At 41.5% G+C, this 22,599-nt stretch overlaps 1 protein-coding gene across 1 annotated transcript in view; it reads right to left on the reverse strand.

The window, feature by feature from the left end:
- Positions 1 to 22,599, reverse strand: part of LOC143282242 (uncharacterized) — a 190,157-nt gene that overhangs the window by 162,864 nt on the left and 4,694 nt on the right. The window lies entirely within an intron of this gene.

Genomic DNA, 22,599 nt, shown 5'->3' on the forward strand with positions numbered 1-22,599 from the left:
AGCAACCAGCGGTGTGGCAGATGGGGTCATCACCGCATAGCTTGGAGGGAACCTGCACACACCCGCACTGTAGGCGAGGGGCAGTGCCGGTGTAAGGGAAGTAACTGCGGTGGTCACCGGCAGGGGTGCTGAAGCAGGAGTTGCCTCCCTTGGATTGGACGTTCGGGACAAGGGGGAGGGTGCATTCGTATGGGCGAGCGTGTCCCCAAGTGGTCAACCTTCCTCCCTACGTATGGGGAGGGCATCCCTACTCATCTGGGTCGTCACTGGATCCGAGTCGGTCGAGGCATGCCACGTGGGTGGCGCATGATCCAATCTCACGGCTGCCGCAACGGACGCATCGCACATAGGGCCCGGTCTAGTGTGCAGATCCAAAGAAGGTGTATGGTGTTGTTTCCCCAAAGGGATTGTGGCACATTCTACTGGTGAAACTGTGGGTATGGGTAAAGAGATTGAGGCGGTCGACTCGTGCACTGCCGACTGGCAGGACTGAGAAAATGCGGATCGTGTCGAGTCCATTCCTGATCAATAAAAATGGCATTAGTGTGGGGCAACAAACCCTCAGAAGTCACCAGAGGAGGTGTAGGAGGTGGTGGAGGTCTGGAGTCAACCGGAGGGAGCGCAGGAAGTGGAGGAGGCAGCGAGTTGGCGTTGCTGAGAGGGCCAGAAGTAGAGGGCCCAGAGTGTCAGCGGATCAATTGCTATCGCGTCTTAATTTTACCCCGATCTCCCAATCGAGCCATATAATTCATGTGACCTGGTTGAAGACATAATTTGACAAAAAAGAAGAACGCCAGAGAACCGACAGACAGACAGAAAATACAAAAAAAAAACTTAGCTGTATGAAGAGCACAGGCACAGGAGTCAAGATGGTTGCCGGAAAAAGAGGAAGCTAGTCAGGGATACAGAGGGGAGATAACCTACTTCCAGGAGGTTATCGGCCGTAGCTACTTTCGTTTTCTCCGCATAGGTGGATAGTGCAAAATCATTCTTCCTCAATGCTAAGATACTTGCTTGTACCACCTCTAAGCAGTTATGATTCATGATCATGATATGGATACTTATATGGAGACTGAGCTCTAACCCCAGGCGGTGCGGGGGGGTGGGGGGGGGGGATGGCTGGTTTTGCATTAACCCTTTCGCTGCCAGGAAAATAAGATTTAAGTGAAATCTATTTGCCAGGGTTTTTTCACAAAAAACGGGTATAAATTTTCAAAAAATTCTGTGCTCTTTGTTATTGGAGAAAGACCCATAAAAGTATATATTTTCTGAAAGGGAAATGAATAAAGAATACAAAACACATGATGTTTTCCCATTTTATGCATTTTAAGTGACATGCTGTTGTTTTGAAATCAGTGTTTTGTTTTTTGTCACATTTTCAACTTGTTCATTACAAACATTAGTCTGGTAATTTGCACAAAAATATCATTTTCTGGACAAATGGGTATCTGCACACACAAAATCATACTAGAACAACCACAATATAAAAAAACTGAAAAAGAAATAGATGCATTGTGACTTCTGCAAGTGATAATATGGATGTGAGGCCACGCCCCCTCAGTCTCCACCCCCCTCCTCTTCACCCCTCTCACACCGTCACTTCATCAGACCGCGTTGGCTGAGTGCCAAGAAAATAGCTCATACGGTGTCCCTGCTAAAAATTCGTCTGCTAGAGTTGAACAGCCTGCATCACTCACTGATAGTTGTATCTTGGCCACTCTCTTGATTGCTCCCTTTATTTTCTATCAAATCGTCCTATAAATGTTCACCACTGTCTTCTCCTTCGAATTTATGCTCCAATTCTTTCTGAGCATTAGCTAAGAAAGTGATCTTGGTTGATTTAGTTCGCCACGAGCGCATGTCTTGAGCACGGAGTCAGTCCGACATTTTGTTGAGCGAGCGAGGAGAGGAGCCAGGCAAAGACTGCGGCCAGTAACCCAACCAAAACGTTCAAATAAAGGACTGCCTTATGACGCAGATGGTGTTTCTAGCTATGAATAGAATCCAGAAAGATTCCCCAAGCTAAAGCTACCAGCATTTTTGTCAACGAACTGAATGCAAAGCAGGGAAAAGTCAGATATTTCGATGACGAGTTATCTCGTCATGCAGGCAGCGAAGCATACATGCTTGCCATGACGAGTTATCTCGTCATGCAGGCAGCCTAGGGGTTAAGTGAGTGGAGCTAATTTGTCAAGAAGATCTTTAAGGAGATTGATTTTTCCAGCATCAAGTGATTGAAGGGGACTAGGTCTAGACTGTAGATGAGACTTAAATACAGAAATGTCTATCAAAGTTGTTTCTGGCTTCAACAAATACTGGGACAGAAGGGGGTTTGGAAAGGTTCAGTTGCTTGCACAGTGAAATGATCCACGGAGTTTTGTCAATAGAAATGGACTGTGCAAAATTGTCATCTTTTCTAAAAACAGCTCAGTCAAGGATGTGGCCTTGACGATGGGTTGGTGTGGTGATGGCTTGAGACAGAGAAAAAGAGTCTAGGTGGTTTATTATTTTTGCAGTATTGGCATTTGAGGGTTTATCAAAGTGAAAGTTAAAATCTCCTATAATCAGACACCGGCCCTTTAAAGTGTTAATATATTCTAGAAAGTTGGGAAACTGTTTAAGAATGAGACTGTCAGTATGTTGGTTCTTCTTGCTAGGTGGTGGGCGACAGAGACAAAAAATATGTTGTGGACTATTTGGTAAGGTGAGAGTGAGTTGTGCTAGTTCAAAATTGGATTGATCAAAGATGAAAGTATCATTCAAAGACAGAAACTGAGAGAGATTTTGATCAACTAGAAAAGCAATGCCACCTCCATACATTGGGTGTCCGAAACTGTAAGTCATAAAACCAGGCAGATATAAATGTTTGCACTTGGCCTCATCACCAACTGGATGAAACCAAGTTTAACTAAGACAGAGAATATATATCTTTTGTCAATAATAAAATTGTTGATTGCTGCACAGAAGAAATTCCAGCATGCAAACTACTCCAAGAAAGTATACATAACCCATATTTTATAAAAGGAAAATGAATAGCCTATCAAATACTGATTGTTAGAAGTTCATGTAACACAATGATTGTATATATACATATATACATCCTTCATCTGCCTGTGCCATGCCCACTCACTTTATTCTCACTTTCAGACAGTATCAAAGACGTTAACAGAGACAAGTTGGCTCACATGGCAGAGGGGAGAGGGGGTGAGCACTGTTTACAAGTTCACCACCAGATGAAAGCTGTTTAATCAATGCAAGCATGGTTTCTGAAACCTTGTAGTACATATAATTCACAACTCACACAAAAGCGTTCACCCCCTTCATCCCTCTCTCTCTCATGGATGGTTTGTATTTGAGGTCATCTCAATGCAGCCAAGTGCTCAGCTGGCTACTAACTGTAGTTCAACTCACAGTACATGTTGTAAAGCAGACGACAGTTTCACTGCAGTGACGGTGTCCAACCTTTGACATAAGGAGGTAACTCCTGTGGCGTAAGGCTATTAGATTTGAATTTGAAATGTAAGCATCCGCCGGTCATTTTGCTGAGGTGCCGCTCTCAAGCACACATCGAGCGTGTCACACACACAGTCAGCTGCCAAATATTCTACTGTAAGTACTCCATTTAGAATATGTTGATTATTTGTAAATTGTAGTTAAAACACATTGCTTGTGTTCATATCTTAAGCATGTTTTTAGTATTGTAGGTCAGTAAACTTTGTCAGCAGAATTGCATTGCTGTTCAGTCACAGGCCATGTTAACGATGTTTATTGTTTGATGTAAATTATGATCATGTTGCCATAATGTGCTCTTAGACAAACCATATGGTGATTTGAACGTTTCAAGTTATTGATGTAGATTCTTGAAGCAGAAATCTCACACTGATGATGATTAGGCTGAAGTTGCTTATCCTGTGTTTAGCGGAGGAAATTAAAATGTAGAGCACTGGTCTTCAGCTGAATGCACTTAATGGTCAAGCCATGATAGTCCTTCCAATCGTTGTACTGAGCACTATTTGGTCTCTCAGGTTGCCAGTATTTAATATTAAAGCTACTGATTCCATTATCTTTTCTGGTATTCATGGATTATTTTACATGCTTATATGAGTTGTACTGCTACAGTGTTTCGCTGACTCTCAGTCTCTGACTCTCAATCTCTGCTTCACAGTTACAGTGTACTCAGTACTCTAAGACGTGTAGTATTCTGTTGTGAATTAACATCAGCCATTGATTAAAACTATCTGATATGTATCACAGTCTGTTAATTGTAATTTAGTTATCGTGCTCTCTCTTAAACGGCTTCCTCCAGCATAGTGCTACATTGTAACTAATTCATTTGAGTCACTGACACAGTATAAGTTTAACGTAATCTATACTGTCAATGTACTTTCACTAAATCACCATAGCTTTAACCACTTTAATTACACTATTTAAATGTATTAGAAATGTCATTTGATGTCAGTGTTTGGTCTTCACACATATGCATTATCTTATGTTGTTGCTTATGCCAAACTGAGTGGTAGTCTTTCAATGTCATATGCATACATGTGCTTACTATCCACTTGCAATCCTGACATGTTGTACTTAATGACATTTGTTATTTGTGTCTTTTATCAGGCACTGTCTTATGTCTTCTTTCCTCCTTCTTAGCTCACTCTGGACGAATAGTTTTCTCCCTTGCTTTCCCCTGCAGACGACCCATTTGTTAGGGTTAGGGAAAAAAATCACAAAAAATACAAAACACAAAGTAATTGAATGAAACTCCCTGTACTTGACCCATTGACCCCTCTTCTAACGTCCTGTGTACGCCCACCCCCTCCCTCTCTTCACAGCCTTCAGAAGCTGAGTCACTGTCAGTACCTTCTTGCTGGTAGCTTTCTTCACTGCAGACACTTTATTCAACATCTTCATCCTCCTCATCGATGTCGAAACCTTCAGTCTGAAGCATTTCAATCACTTCAGACACAGTAAAAAGCCACTGTCGTTATCTAGTTTGCTCCAAAAATTTCCACTGGTATCGCCTGTGACGCCATTTTCGACAAGTATGCACATTAGCTTGTCATGTGGGGTACCAAGGTCAATGGCTGGCTAGCGAGTGCATAGTCATGGAAACCTCACTAAGAAACTTTCCATTCAAATCTTGACATGTTCGCAAAGCCCGGTGTAGCTGCGATTTTTATGCTACCCCATGAGGAAAACATGGACAAATTTTTAATTGTTGAAACCGCTATAGCGTTCCATCATCTGGAACGCTACCTTACATCAGGAACGCTATAGCATTCTATCATCCAGGGTGAGTTAATATTGTAATAAAACAATAGAAAAACCTTTTGTGACTGGCCTGCTATATGCCCCTGGCCTGCGCATGGATCTCTTCTTCTTTCCTTCTTTACTTAATATTGTCATAAAACAATAGAAAAATCCTTTTGTGACTGGCCTGCTATATGCCCCTGGCCTGCGCATGGAACTCTTCTTCTCTCCTTCTTTTCTTAATATTGTCAAAAAACAATAGAAAAACCCTTTTGTGACTGGCCTGCTATATACCCCTGACCTGCGCGTGGATCTCTTCTTCTCTCCTTCTTTACTTAATATTGTCATAAAACAACAGAAAAACCCTTTTGTGACTGGCCTGCTATATGCCCCTGGCCTGCGCATGGAACTCTTCTTCTCTCCTTCTTTTCTTAATATTGTCATAAAACAACAGAAAAACCCTTTTGTGACTGGCCTGCTATATGCCCCTGGTCTGTGCATGGATCTTTTCTGTCCTTTCAGTTTTAATTCAGTAAATCAGTAATTCTTTTGTAGCTTCCCCTTTTATAATATACTACTCGGTTCATAACAACATGGCTGCAAAAGTGGTGTCGCCGGCAGAATAAAGATCCACATCTGAGATAGATCCCTTAAATGTCCCTTTTAATGTTCTTAATTGTTTATTTCATTCTTTAAATCCTTGTATCAAAATTCACATAAACAACCAACCCTTACGACTCGAAGGTTCATTGCATCTAGCTCAGCCATAGAGCTATGCTTTACCTCCTGCTCCCTTTTCTCTCTTTTGCTGGCTACACTTAGCTCTTCAACAACCCCCATATTCCCTCCTCTTTGCAAATCATCATTCATCATCATGAATGACTTGTAAAGCTTCTGCAACATCTTGGATGGCAAAATCTCAATTTTTTTGTTGTAACACAATGCTGTTTCAAGCCACGGGGGTAAGGTTGTGGTTCGTCATCTGCCATTTGAAAGCATCGTGAGAGGGGTATTGACAATAAAATCTAGAAATCATCATACATAGCACTACTGGCCATAGCTCCTCACGAAAAATTAAAGTGGACATATTATTATCAAACTTTCTCACTGGTGACTATTGGGCACATCAACTTTTAAACAGACCTGTTAAGAATCCTGAAATGACACTGACATATATGTTCACCCTAAAGCAAATAGCAAAGCATTTTTGCGGATGTATGTATACATCACAGGGCACTGAAAGGGTTAAACTGTGGATGTTAAACTGAAATGCTCTTTATCTATCTCCTTTTTCATTTTGATAATTGTATCAATTTTCAACTTGAAGATGTTGATTTTCCCAGAACAGAAATACATAATACACCAGATCATTTAAAAACAAAACAAAAAAAAGAACAAAAAAAAACCCCCAAAAAACATGAAACTCATCACATGTTAAAAATGCTCAAATGTCCATGCATAGAAAACACACAGAAAAGTTACCTTTAAAATCAATGGTGGAAAAGAAATGTTAATGAAGAAGACATGAAGAAGCACCAGAAAAAAGAAAAACAGAAGAAAAAAACAAACCTGCATGCAACTGAAGTGAAAAAACAACAAAAAACAACAACTGAGAAGCAAATATGTTGGAGAGAAACAACAAACCCCTGTTACATCTGAAATGAGAAGCAAGTGAATGTATCATCCACTAAAAAAATGTGTCAGTACATCTGTCTGCCCATCCATCTGTGTGTGTGTGTGTGTGTGTGTGTGTGTGTGTGTGTGTGTGTGTGTGGAAGTGGGCCGGTGTGTGTATGGGTGTGTGTGTGCTATTTCTTGTTAGACTGTCTGTGTTAGGAAATTATTCACATCAATTTGAACAACAGACTGTCAAGCTTTATTGACAATGACAATTTGCTGTCAGAAAACCAAGCATGTTTTTGGCGCATGCATTCTATGCAAGATCATGCTTTCGTTCTTTTATAAGTCAATGAATGATACCATTTTAATAGCTAATTCCAGGTCAACTTTACAGACGGACCTCATTATCTTGCAAAAATATTGTCAGAAATGAAAACTCGAAGTGAACCCAAGTAAAACCAAAAATGTTATTTTTCATAGAGGAAGAATCCTTGAGATATATTTACATTTAATAAGTTGTTAATTCTTTAAAATATCTGGACACTGAGTTCAGCTGAACAGGTACATTTTTTAAAGGAAAGAAATCGCTCATGAGCAAGGAATGAAAGCAACATATTCTCTGCTAGAGACAACTAGACACCAAAAATTGTCTCATGGAATTTGTTCAGAACTTTTTAATACCGTGGTAATACTGGTTTTGTTGAATGGGTGTGAAATTTGGGGATATAAAAATGTAGATATTTTGGAGAAGTTGAAATTAAAGTTTTTAAAACATTTATTTCAACTGAACAGAAATACTATGACTTATATGATTTATGGGGAAACAGGCATTTATCCTGTCTCAGTGCTAGTGAAGACAAGAATGATCAGGTTTTGGACTGATATGATATCATCTACAACACAGAAATATTCTTGCCATTTTACAGTATTTTACTTGAGCTATATAAAGAAGGGATTTTTACATCGCCATGGTTGAACTGTATAAGAAATATTTTAACAGAAACTAGATTTGATTATGTCTGGGATTCACTATTTCAACAAAAATAGTTTATGTTTCAATATCAAGCAGGAATTGCAAAATCATCATACCTGAATATCGCAGAATATGGAAAACAGTAATAAATGTTTATTTCACTGAAACTTTGACCTCTCTTGGAAGAGAAGTATATTTCCAATCTACCCAATTGTTACATCTCATTGTTAATGCAGTTCAGGTATCATAGTCACAAATTAACAGTTGAGACTGGCAGACGTCACAATATTCCATGTGAATCGCGTATTTGTCGTTACTGCAATATGGATGAGCTTGTGGACAAATTTCATTTTTAATGGAATGCCCGAAATTCGCAGATCTTTGTAATGAGTTCATCCCAAAGAAATATTTGAATCCAAAATCAGTTTTTAGTTTTAGCAATTTGTTGAAAGCAGAGAGAAGAGTGTGTTTGAAAGTGGAGAAATTCGTCAAAAAAGGAAAGATTACAAGATGATATGACCCCTGTTTTTTTCCGTTTTATCACCAATTTCGTTGTTTTATTTATTGTTTGCATTTCAGTTTTCGGTGTATAATACCACTGTTGTTACTTTATATCCTCCATACCACAACAGGGGTCAAAGGATTAGATATTCATGATTCTTGATTCTCTCTCTCTCTCTTGTAGGTTTCTAGTCTGTAGTCTGTGTGGAGCAAGAACATTTCTTAATCATCGATCATGTGAAAAGCTGCTATCATGCCTATGTCTAACTTGCCATTTAGAGGAGTGTGTGGACAGTTTTACCGGCAATTTCACTTTTTATGCAGAAAAGAGCAGAAACCAATGAACGTTCACGCTTCAGCAAGGTAAGACTATGCTGGCCACTGAACTTTGTTCCAACTGTTTCTGTGTTTCTCATGCTGTTGACAGTGTGCTGTATTTTAAGTGACAATAGCCACAGACTTGACACAACATGTGGGATTTTGTATGACAGCAGTTCTTTCAAGTCTACTCTTCGAATGAATGTTTTCCTCAGCTCCGCTGGATACAGATACTAGCCACCACACTTAGATTTGTGAAAAGGAAACCCGTATTCTTTTGTTTTCAAACTTGTGTCCGTAAGTCTATAGAGACTCATGCGGGTCCGGTTGGAACTCTTACCATCTGTACCATTGTTCTTTTGTCTGGTTTCTTGCTTCAATGCGGAGACATTGAATCAAACCCAGGATCAGGAACAGATTCGGCTGCAGGTCTCCCCAGCTCCCACGATGTCACAGGAAGAGTTCAACTTTCGTCAAACTCCGTACATTATTTCGCTTTGTTATCTCCTCCCTATCCCCACTCCCCTCCCTCCATTCCCACCTTCCCCACCAAACTCACACCTCCCTCTCCAGGCTGTTGACATGAGATGGATACAGAATGTTGTGGACCACCTTGGCAGTTCGTTGAACTTTTTGGCAGACAGCATGAAGAGACATCTCCAGGAGTTTCATCAGACCCAGACAACTCTGATCAAAGATATGGACTCCGTCAAAGAATGCTGCCAATGTTTAAGGTGTGAAAATGACCGGCTCAAGGCAGATGTTGACTGGCTCTGTCAGAAATGTGACTTTTTGGAGCACGAATGCAACCGACTACAAGATGACCAAAGATACTGTTTGAGCAAACAGTTTGAGCGAAGAGGTAGAAAAACTTGAGGCGAATTCCAAAAACAACAACATCCGTTTCTTTAATGTTCTGGAGGGATCTAATGAGGACCGTAAGACATGCCGTGACAAAGTAGTGAAACTGCTGAACAACTACTATCCCAGCAAAACGTGGAGAGCTGCTGATATTGAATCTGCCCACCGCACTGGACGGAAGCGTGAAGATTCCAGCTATCCTTGTGTTCTGTTAGTGCATCTCCACTCCTTGCCTGACAGACTCCTCCTTCTGGAGGACAGGGGAAAAAGAAACAAAATGGCGGACGAGCTGGGCATCCAAACAGCGGCTGACCTGACCACCCGACTGCAGAAGGTGCTACAAGAACAGAAACGGCAGGGAAGAAATGCCTACTTTCGTAATGGGTGTCTACTGTTCAGGAACAGTCATCAACATGGACAGGCTCCCCGTACTGTTCAAAACACACTTGCCAGAGATGTGCCCAGAAGGGAACACTGTGCTGAACGGACATCCAACAGACCTTCAATTACCCCCCCTTCCATTTTTGATATGTCAGAATACCCTTTACTCCCAGGACAGCAGTCGTCATGCAGTCATTCAAAGGTGTCCCAGCCTACCAGATCAACCAGTGTCGGCGGAGGTCACAGAGAAGACGCTGACGGCCCAATGGCAGCCTGGTCTCCAGATCATGGCCCCGGCGGCAGCTGCGAGGTCATCTGCCTTTCTGGTGAGCAGGATGGTGCAGCCACCGTCATTGAGACTCCAGCCAGCAGGACTACAGTTTCTCCCCAAACTGTTGACCTGACCACAGTGGACAGCGCGGACCCAGCCCTTCCCCATGATGACACCTGTCAAGATACTTTCAGTCCACAAGGTCGTGAACATTCTTCTGTTTTACCTCAGTCTGTGCACGCCCCCTCTGGTCATGGTGACCCAAATGATACTTTCTCTTTTGACTCTGAAAGCCAGACTTTCGTTAAACAGAGATTTGTTTCAGAGGAATATGCCCATGAAAATCAAAGTCAGTGTTTAGTTCCGCAGAGTGACGAACAATACAGTGCGGACATGGTGCATGATACATCTTTCAAATCTGACTCAGTCAACCTCAGTCCTTGTTATCGAAAATGAACTCACTCAGACACCATCCACTGGCCCACAAACACGCAGCAAAGCTAAATGCAGACAGACACAACTTACAGAAGCATTTAAAAGCACCCCTAGGAAAGCAGATGGTATGATTAGTACTGATACCTAGGGATTCGGCCGTGTCCATGTCTTTGAAAACAGTGCTAAAACATCACTTAGTTTTGTCATTTACAATGTTGAAGGACTTACTTGTGTATATGACCCATGTGTTCGATCTTACTTACACAATTTTGATTTCATCTTTCTTTCCAAAATATTCTCAAAAAATTTTCTATTCCCAGATTATAATGTCTTTGTTTCGCCTCCTGTCAGACTGACAAATGCTTTCACAGCAAGATTGTCGGGGGGTGTGGCTATGCTTGTAAGAAAACAACTCAAGACTGTGACTTCTATGATTTTCACAGAATATGATAATTGTATTGTACTAAAAATATCCAAAGAAATTACAGGTTTGATGTCAGACTGTCTTTTACTTGCAGTGTACTTGCCTCCATCTCAGAGCATATACTACAAAGAAACTGAGATATACAATGGTATATCCTTGCCTGAACAGTGTTTGCTTGACGTCTTTGAAGTCGCTGGTGACCTTCCTGTCATTGTAAGTGGTGATTAAAATGCAAGGACTGGTGGAAAAAACGGTAGAGATCTTCAGCATTTTGACAATGACCTTGATATAGCCAGTGTTGACAGTATTTATGCATGCGCCTCAAAAGATGTTAATATTAACGACTTTGGTCAATATTTACTGAATGTTTGTGACCAGTTTAATTTAGTTATAATGAATGGTCTATTGCCTGGTGATGGATTAGGAGAATTTACTTATATAGCTCATAATGGAGCAAGCATTATCGATTACTTTATCATGTCTAGAAGTATCATGGACTGTGCCGTTAGTATTCATGTTTCTTCCAGGATAGAATCTAAACATATGCCTGTAGAGCTGAAAATCCAATTAACTAAACAAACTTTAAGCATTGCGAGACCAAAAAGGCAAACGGTACAAAAGTATGTTTGAAACACTGACAAAGCAAGCAAATTTTCTTCTGAGTTTTACTCAGACAAAGTTGCAGAACTTATGAGAAGCGCATTTAATATAATTGAAATTGATATTCATGGTGCTTTAGATACGTCTAATGAAGCCATGCATAAAGCTGGTTCTTCTATGCTTGAACAGGTCACAATAGGCGAAAGAAATAATAGTACGTGGTTTGATGGTGAATGTTTTGCAAAACGTGTGCTTTACGACAAACCCTATGGAAATGCAGAACATCAAATCAGACAATAGAACAGACAGATGAGAAAAGAGTAGCATACATGGAACAAAGAAAAGAATATAAGAAATTTCTGAAGGAGAAATATAACAAATACAAAGAGCATGCTCTTGACACACTTTTATCAAGTTCCAAGGATCCCAACACATTCTGGAGAACTGTTAGATCATTCTGCCCTCCTGGTGTAAAACAAGGGGAAATATGTAGTCCAATTTTATTCTCCCTTCTGATAAATGAGCTAGCTGACGACATTCAAACATTCAGTAAACATGGCATCAGATTGTCACCTGAGGACATTTTGGAAATCCTTAAATTGTTATTTGCAGATCATGTTATCCTCTTATCCTACACTTTAACTGGCCTTCAGCAACAACTGAATATCCTGAGGGACACTGCCAAAAACCTTGGTCTCTGTAAATTTTGACAAATCTAAGATAGTTATATTCAGAAATGGTGGTTATGTTTCATAAAAAGAGAAATGGATTTATGATGGCCAAAAGCTAGAGATTGTTAATTGCTATAAATATCTTGGTATTATCTTTTCAACAGGTCTCACTTTCTCATATGCATTAGAAGACATGGCTGTTAGAGCTAAAAAGGGGGTTCTTTCCATTTTAAAATTGCTGTGGACAATTGGTGACCAATCTCCACAAATATTCTTCAAGTTATTTGATAGTCAAATACAGCCTATGCTCACATATGCTTCTGAGGTCTGGGGCCTCATGGCTGATCAAAGTATTATTGAAAAAGTCCATTTATTTGCTTTAAAGAGATTACAAAATGTAAGCATTAGAACTCCAAATGCTCTAATCTATGCAGAGACAGGAAGGCATCCACTCTATATAACAACATAACACTAAATGTATAAAATTTTGGCTTAAGATAGTAACTATGCCTTCACACCGTCTACCATTCAAAACATACAAAATGCCTTTACAACTTAAACTCACAATGTAATAATAAAAACAGCTGGGTTTCTGATGTGTGTTTCACATTATACCGTTATGGATTTGGACATGTTTGGGAAAACCAAGGGGTGGGCTTTAGTAAGGAATTTTTGTCTCTATTCAAACAGAGATTAAAAGATTGTTTTCTTCAGGACTTGAATAGTGATGTTTCAGGAGAACGGTTTTCTTTTTATACTTCATTTGAATTGGTTCCTTACATTCCCCAAGCTGTATTCAAAATAAATAACACTGCTGTTAGAAAAGCATTAATACGCTTCAGGTTAGGTGTTTCTCCCTTAAAAACTCATAGATATCGCTTTATTGCCCGATCACCCGAGAGTATGCTTTGTCCATTTTGTAAAAATGCTCCAGAATCTGAAATTCACTTTTTACTGTTCTGTTCAAACTATTCTGACATCAGGGAAAATTATTTACCCCGCAAATTTTTCTCCCGACCATCAGCATTTTACATGACACTTTTAATGGCCAGTGACAAACACTGTAAAGTTGTTGCATGGTATATTTTTGAGACTTCAAAAAAGAGGCATTCGGATTTAGAGAAAGTGTATAACAGTTAACTTATCATCCAATTATTAAAAGTTAAAATGTGCTAAAACTTAAATACCTCCTTTACCGAATAATTATCAATCGCACTGCTGTGTATGTGTATGTCTGTACTTTTGTTTGTATGTGTACTGGTATGTATTCAATGTTGTTGCCGTTGTTGTTGGGTTTTGTTTGTTTTTCTTTTTGTTTTTTTGTTTTTTGTCCGCATCCCTATGGCATGGGCATATGGCCTAGTGCATTAAATCACCTGAGTTCTGAGTTCTCTCTCTCTTGTAACTGCAAACCCAAAACAAACTCAGTTCTAAACTGGTCAATGAATTCCTAATGTGTAATGACCAAAGAGAATTCATGATGGATCTCTGGTTGTGAAACAGAAGACCACAAACATATAAACCACAAGTATGTTTAATAAATGATGTGATACAATCAAGAATGAGCTGGCCATTGGCCAGACAGTCAACCCTATTGAACCATACAGTATTAGGTATACCACAGATGCTAATTCTGATAACACTGTCTCCAAGGAGCATTTGGAAGTATACGGAACAATTGAAGGTCTCTAGTGTAAGATGGTTCTTCTTCAGAATGCAAGTTGCCATGGTGGACAGGGCAAGGAGGACCAAATTGCCAGGTTTATCCACTTTGCTTCTGAAAGGTATTATTAAAATTACAAATGACATTACTCAAGTTATAGTCACAAGGAGACATGAAGGCAGGTGTTCACAATGACCACTCAATTTTCAAATACTTAACCCTTTCACCGCCATGGTCGCATTTCGGCACCAGCTAGGTAAAGCACCCATGTCAACGAAATGCAACCAGATGATGGGCCTTTTGTGCATTAGCCTAATGCTCTTAATTTTCAGTGGTAGGTTTGGCCATTTTTTTCTACACATCACAGGGGAATCCCCAGCTATTCTTGGACACCATCTTTTCTGTGGTTCCTGCACAAGGTTAATTTGCACTCTAAACTGACTGGCGGTGAAAGGGTTAAAAGGAGCAGGCTTTTCTATAAAAAGTAAAGATTAGGTAAACAAGCCAACAAAGGTAGAAAATGACAATCTCCAGTCTTGAAAAAATACTGTGTTTGCACATTCCTTTTGCCACTGATGCTGTCTACACATTTTCCGTTGAATAAAGGGTATATAGACAGAACTGGAGTTTCCTTTCTGGGCAAACTTCTTTGTCTTTCTTTGTTATCACTGAGCTCACTGTCTGTGAGATCTGTGCACAAGCTGACAGACAGTGCAACCTGGCAATGGCTTAAATTGTGTGTCTTTGTCTAACTCAGTGACAGCATTTGTTTGTTGTTCTCTTTCTCTCTCTCTGTCTCCCTCTGACCTAGTGTCAATGCACCCATCTAGGAACCCCTACTAGACCTTGAGTGGTGGTCTGGGAACTAGTCAATCAGAGGAGATAATAAACTGAAGTCCCATGTATAGCATGCATTTTGGACATGTAGAATAACCCATGGCAACAAGACACTTGTCTCTGGAAAAATTTCAGTAAAATCTGCTTGTATATGTGTGTGTGTGTGTGTGTGTGTGTGTGTGTGTGTGACTGAAGTCTGATTGAAGGCAGCCCTCAGTCAGCTCTACCCAGGTAGTCAACCTGTTGTGCAAATGACTCCTTGTTTATCCATTGCAAAGAAATTGGTATCCAACCAAGGACAGGCGCTGCATAAGTATCCATATCAATCAATCAAACCTACTTGCAGTCACAACAAATGTAGAATTTCTGTAAAAACAAGATGTAACATAATTTTCGGACTGAGGCAATGTTTTTATCCCTTAACCTCTGTTCTTTGCACATATAGGAGCACCTTTCAAGTTAAAAAAAAAAATATATATATATATATACATGGTATGGAGAGAAGAACCAACCCGGAGTATACTGTTTGAAAACATCAAAATAACTCGACCATACAGGACACAGGAGGCTGAAACTAAATTCCTTTGTTCATGTTCTGTTTATAGATTTTTCTTCTGCTTTCAATATGATCCAACCATGTCTGATAGCACTGAAGCTTCTTTCCCTTAATGTGAGTTCAAAGCTCGTTCTAACTTCTATGGATCATCAATGTTCTCATTAAGAGAACCCAGTCTGTTCATTTCCATTCAGCTCTTTCCTCTTTTAAAACAACTTTAACTGGTGCCCCCCCCCCCCCCCCCCCCCTCCCCAAGAAACAGTTCAGTCACCTGTCCTGTTCACATTATACATCAATACTGGTACAGAAACAACACCCTTTATAAAATACTCTGTTGACTCTGCTCCTGAAGATCTTTGTAACTCTGATACTGTGTATTTTGAACAAGTTGAGATCTTTCCTCTTGGTGCAAGAACAATTGTTTAGATTTAAATGTTGAAAAAACTAAAGAAATGGTTATTGAATTCAGGAAAAGTCTGACCCCTGTCCCTTATCTCTTTATCAACAGCTCACAAGTCGAATAGTTAGTAAATGCAAGTATCTATGAACAATAATTGATGATAAACTCAGTTTTACACCCAACACCTATCACATCCAAAAGAAATGCCAGTCTCGCATCTACTGCTTACAGAAGCTCAGAAACATTTCGGTCATTCCCAAAATTCTTCAGAGTTTTTACTGCTGCTTCACTGAATCAGTTTTAGCTTTCTCATTTATCTGCTGGTATGAAATTTTAAACATGAAGAACATATTGAGTAAAATTGTAAATGTGTCCAGCATTGACATGATAAGGACAATAGCAGTGACAATAGTGACAGTTCATGGATATCACTAGCACCTCACTCCTACTTGGCCACCTTTCTCCCTTGCTGGAGATCCAATTGTCAGGGACTCTTGGGGATGGCCTCACAGGGTAACTGGCACCCTCAGGTGGATTCACGTTTTCCACCAGTCCTGGGATGCATTTATGGAGCACGCTCAGCTGCCAGGAGGCCTAGGACTGAACCCCTCATCCTGACAAACTCTGCTTAGTACCTCTTACCGGGCAGTGTGCACCAATGGGGCAGGTGTGCTTGACCAATCATTGGTCTGGGCAACCCTCAAAGTTATCAGTGGTCACAGTCACGGTCACCTGCACATCCCATTCAGAACCCTTTCCCTTGGGGTCCCCCTACATGGTGTCCATGGTCACTAGCGCCTCCCTCTCAGGACCAACTGCTTCTGGGTCAACCCCCCACCCATCCCCTGTTGGGGAATCCTGCAGTTTCAAGTAGAAATATTGTTTTCAGTGAACTTTTGTGTTGCAATATTGTGTGATAGTGTTTGTGGGTGTTTGGGTGAGAGGGTTTATGTGGGGATGTGTCTGAGGGTTTATAAAATCAAGAAGTGTATGTAAATAAATAACTGCGCACCATTTCCACCCATGAAATACACAGACATGAATTTTCGTTTTTAGGTTTTTTTCCCCAAAATAAATTGTCTCTTTTCCACTAAAAACTTTAGTTATGTGCCCCTGACTGGGAGTTATCTGATCCTATCAACATGGAAAATATGATAATTATATTCTCCATTCATTTTCCTTCAAGAAAGTTTTTTTTTTTTTTTTTTTTACATACCTTTAACTTTAAGCATTATTGTAATTTTTGTGGGTTTTTTTAAGAGGTTGGTGATTTTTTTTTTTTTTTTTTTTGCAGGAATTACATATAGTTTCGGAAGTCAATAGGTTAAAGAAAAGGAACTGATTCAGATTCAGATTCAGATGGTTTAATGTGTTTCGGCCATAGGCATACATACACATCCGGGAATGGGAAGATGGACTGAGAAAGGATGGGGAAAGAGGGAGTGGGTAATCCAACAGTTCATTTACATTCATGTAGTAACTTCATAAGTTCATTTCAAACACAGTATGTATGAACTAAAATTCTTTTAATATTTTTTCTTGTTAAGGATGAGGTCATTTTCCAGATTGAGTATAATGTTAATTCACTGCACCTCATACATTCTAAACTGCCAATAACATTGGCATTCAAGGTTCAATGAAAATATAATACACACATTTCTCAGGGTGATATTGATAAAATCCGTTAACTCGCACTGATTTGTTGTCTCCTTCTTAGAGCATGGAAAACAAATTTGCCAACTTGGAGACTTAAGTTACCGTTTTTCCCCTCTAACAGTATGCTATGGGTAAATTTTTTATATCTTTCATGAACTTCTGCCTCAAGCCACTGAATAATGGGCAAACAAAAATAAAAGGAAATTTTCTACCTAAAATTACATTTAAGTAATATACTTACCGTGACCCACTAGTGCAGACTCCGGCAGGAGTCTGACATTCAAGTCCTGTGCAAACTACTATCCGCCTATGCGGAGAAAACGAAAGTAACTACGGCTGATAACCTCCCGGAAGTAGGTAACCTCCCCTATGCCCCCCTGACTAGCGCCCTCTTTTTACATGGTGTTCATTTTTTATTCTTGTCCACAATTTGGACATCGTTTACTTTCAGGATTTTCACTATGTCTGTTTAAGTTGCTATTAATAGGCAATACACAAAGTCTAATGTGGGAAAGGGCTATCCTAAAGCATACCACATCAACACTCAATAAATATTTTTCTTTTCCAAAATCATCCTTAAACATTCTATAAAATTCATACCTGTCCTTTTCTCATATTGCAGATGACCATTCCTGTATGAACATGTCCATCAATCATTGCTTAAAAAGGAAATTTTCTATCTAAAATTACGTTTAAATAACATACTTACCGTGACCCAACTAGTGCAGACTCCGGCAGGGGTCTGACATTCCTGTCCTGTGCAAACTACTATCCGCCTATGCGGAGAAAATGAAACTACGGCCAATAACCTCCCGGAAGTAGGTAACCTTACCTTTGTCCCGCTGGCTAGCGCCCTCTTTTGACAGCAATATGCCATCACCAGTGCAGCGAGCAGGGAGAACAGGAAGCGGGGAGGACGGGAGGGTCTTAAATTTGGATCACAGTAAATATGTTATTTAAACATAATTTTAGATAGAAAATTTCCTTTTAATTACACATACTTAACCATGATCCAACTAGTGCAGAATAACGTGACAAAGTGGAGGGCTCGCCTGTTCTACTGTCTGTGTGCTGTGATGGCCTGTTGTGCAACTACCACAGAAGCGATGCCTTGAGCCATCATCCCGCAGGCATGCGACGTCTCTCTGGTAGAAGTCGATGAGCCATCATCCCTAAAGCGACAGATGTCCCTCAAGTAGAATTCGACGAAAGTAGAGTGTACTGTGTCACCTAAGGATATTGGTGCGGGCAAAGAAGACAGAGGTCCGCAGCTGTATTGTGGGGGAGGTCTGTGGATCACAGCTGTGCTGATAAATGTAGCGCAAAGAAAATCGGGTCGGTGGGTTGAATCCACACTTTGCTGAGAGCCCTTCGAATCAAAGGAAGGGAAGGAAACACGTACCCTTATAGGGTTGTCTCATTTGAGCGCGGTTGAGTGTCAATGCAAGGAGGTGCACATGTGGTTTGATCTGATGATTCCACATCGGATGTGGGCCAATAGTGGAAGTGATTTTTGTGATTGAAGGAAACTGTGGCACGAGACAGAGGTAGGTCGCCATGTTGGGCTTGCCTTAGGCATGACAGCCAGATCTGTAGAGCTCCTCCATGCGAGCTGACAGGCAATGGGCGCTCCCCCCACCACATTTTTGTCGTTGCCAAAAAATGACAGCACTTGTATGTTGCCTATGCATAGAATGGCAGACATTTGGCAACAAAAGACTTGATGTCCCTGGTGTCTCTGGGACACGGTTGTGTAATTGCCCAGGTAGGTACCATCACGAAGGGGCTTACGGAAGGCTTGGTAGCTTCTCTACCTGAGTGTGGCATGTTGGAGCAACCTGCAGAAAGTTGTCAGCAGTCAATGGCTGGGTTGGATCAGGCTGTGGAAGTGCATTTCATGTGCCCACAGGTCACTGAGTCTCATTCTGTGGTGGAATTCCAAATGGAAGAGGGTTTCCATGGGGAAAATTTTTTGCTGAAGGTTCTTTAGTAAGAAAGGGGGACCAGATCCATGACAAGCCTCTGGCTGTGTGTGGTGCACACTGAGTCAGAGATGGAATGGGGCGGGGGCAGGGAGGTAAAAGGCTCAAGATGTGCTGTACTGGCTATTTACATCACAGCACTGATCTGACATACGTTTCCAGTATGGCCAACTGCAAAGTGAGAGCTGTATTATCAGTGGTTTCTTAATTGCAAAGGGAAATCATTTGCAGCTTAGCCTTTCATGAATGACTATGTCTCTCAGACTGGAAGTCAAATTGCACTGGGACTTAGTGCTGTAGCCTTGGGCCTAACTAGCCATTGGGATCCGTCCCAATGATGAGTCCTAAGGCCCTCTTGATTGAGGGACCGGGGATGCAACTTGGGCAAAACAGTCTCTACTATAAATTGTATAATCGAATTCCAGCCCGAATAGTTGGGACAGCAGTTGCCTCCTCTGCTGTTCTGATGGTGACTGTCGTGCACGACTGATTATCATATACTGTTCCTAGGAGGACACCAATCAGCATGGGTAAATCAGGAAACAGCTGCTGTGTGCTTGAGGGATGAAAGTGTCCACCATGCAGGTTATGTTGCAATGTAAGAAAGCCGGAAAGAGTTGACGGGGTCTTGTGGTGCAACCGTGTGTCTGAAAGACATGGTGCTTGCTTCCGAAGTGACAACAAAGTCATCCTCTGACAGGCCCTTGACTGAAGGCTGGAGCTCCATGATGGGATAGCCTGCCTAGGCTAGAAACCCCTGGAAGTGTCTCATTGGAAAGACAGTGCTTGAGAAGGAATGCCCATCTGTAACCACAGCAGTGGTTGTGTGTTGAGGCTGAAAGGATCGGGCAGGGAAGACCAAGTGCAGAAAGTGCTTTCAAACGCCAATTGTTTGAGACGTTGATGCTGGATCTCTGTTCAAGCAAGGTGATGGGGCAAACTGATGTGCCTGAATGCGGCATCTGCCGTGCTGGTATGAGTGGGCAGAAAGGTACACCCCTGTGGCTAATGGACGGTTCGTTGTGATTTGTGAGACGCATCCGTCCTTGTCAAAATGCCTTTCTCCCAAATGTAGAGGAAAACAATTATGACCCAGGCCTTCTGCTACTAGAGAGGAGTGGAAGAGATGGGCTTAGGGTGATTGTCTCCTGCCCAGTGGGCAGTTTTGGGGTCCGCTAAAATTTGGGAGGCAAAGATTGACATCCCTTCATGGGAAGGCTGGCTAGGATGTAGGCCCCATGTGGAGCTGTTGTCACAACCACAGTGGTGCAAACCAAGGGTTGTTGTAGGCAAGGGGGGGAAGAAGGGATGCCTTACAAACTGGGAAGGAATGAAGGGCATGTGTGTCCGGAGTGGCACCTCTAAGTTGGACTGCCTCATCCCTCCTTGTGCCAAGTTAGGGCATCTCCAGCCCAATGGTTGATTGTTGCAGGCAAATGAGTTGGGTTGCCTTGTCCCTCCTTGCACCATGAGAGGGCATCCTTAGCCCTGTGGGTGGGAAGGGGGTGTGTGGGTCCCTAAGGACCAGCCACTACTAAAATGTGAAGGAGCATACATTCAGGCGTGAATGAGGCAGTTTTGTCTGTGAGTGCAGTCGTCCTCCGAAAGCAAGGTAGGTATGAATTTATGAAAATGAATACGTATATGTGCAAAGGAATTATAAACTTCCATCAACTCAAGTAATGTCAGAAATATGCCAATGACAAGAGATCAAAACACAAGAAATAAGCGGCTGTATAAGCATACGTGTAGCGTGCACAGATATACCCAAGTAAATGGGTAAGTGTGCATAATCAGTAATGGAAAGGAATCTGTGTATGCATCTAAATATGAGATGTACATACACATATGAATAAAGTGCAAGTACGTAGGCGCAGAGAGTTCGGGGCATTGTGAACAGAAGGCCGCAAATGCAAGTGTGCCTATATTGCTATGTAAGGAATCTCAATGAATAGATGTCAATGAATAGAGATAGAAATATAACTGTACATGTTAATATGAAAGTTGTTTGAACCTATCCCATAAGCACACACGCATGTGTATACTGAGGGATAAGTACACATCTATAAGTGAAAGCAGAAATGTGTATAAATGTAGCAAGATATCTCACAGATATATATATATATATATATATATATATATATATATATATATATATATATATATATATATGGTGGTGTGTGTCCATCGAGATCGATGATGACCATCGTTGTCATCCAGCTGGGGGATGGGGGGAGGGTGGTGGTGGGGTGGGGGGGAGGATGTTCATGAATCTATCTGTGAATGCGCAGATGGCTGAATAGTCCAATCTGCGCACGAAATGTTCGCTGACAGTTGGGGCAGACAAAGACAGGCATACCATTGTCAGGGAGCTTGTTGGCCCGTGACTTTCTGGCCTGCCTCTTCTGAACAGCTGCAGCAGTCCTGTTGGCCTCGCACAACTTGGCGCCTTTGTGCACAGCAGCACGCCATTTGTCACGGTCCACTGCAGATTCCTCCCAGGAGTCAGGGTTGATATCAAACACTTTCAGAGAGACTTTCAGAGTATCTCTGAAGCGCTTCTTCTGACCTCCGTGTGATCTCTTCCCTTGTTGCAGCTCGCAATAGAAGAGCCTTTTGGGCAGCCAATGGTCTGGCATGCGCGCCACGTGTCCAGCCCAGCGAAGCTGGGACTGCATCAGGATGGTGAAGATGCTGGGAAGGGTGGCTTTTGCGAGCACCTCTGTGTCTGGGGTCTTGTCTTGCCACTTGATGTTCAGTAGCTTCCTGAGGCATGTTGTGTGGAAGTCGTTCAGCTTCTTGGCATGTCGTTGGTACACTGTCCAAGTTTCGCAGGCGTACAGTAGTGTGGGGAGAACTACTGCTCTGTAGACCTTTAGCTTGGTCTCAAGACTAATGCCTCTTCTGTTCCAGACATTTGCACTGAGTCTACCAAAAGTTGCGCTTGCTCTTGCAATCCTGACGTTCACTTCATCGTCGATGGTCGCATTTCGTGACAGTGTGCTGCCAAGGTATGTGAACCACTCCACCGCACTGAGTCTCTGACCATTGACTGTGATGTTGGGCTCAACGTAGGGTTTCCCTGGGGCTGGCTGATGGAGAACTTCAGTTTTCCTCGTGCTGATGGTAAGGCCGAAGTTCCTGCTGGCAGTGGCAAACTTGTCAACGCTGAGTTGCATGTCAGCTTCAGATCCAGCGTTGAG

Source organism: Babylonia areolata, chromosome 1 (assembly GCF_041734735.1).
Source record: "Babylonia areolata isolate BAREFJ2019XMU chromosome 1, ASM4173473v1, whole genome shotgun sequence".
Classification (NCBI taxonomy): Eukaryota; Metazoa; Mollusca; class Gastropoda; order Neogastropoda; family Buccinidae; genus Babylonia; species Babylonia areolata.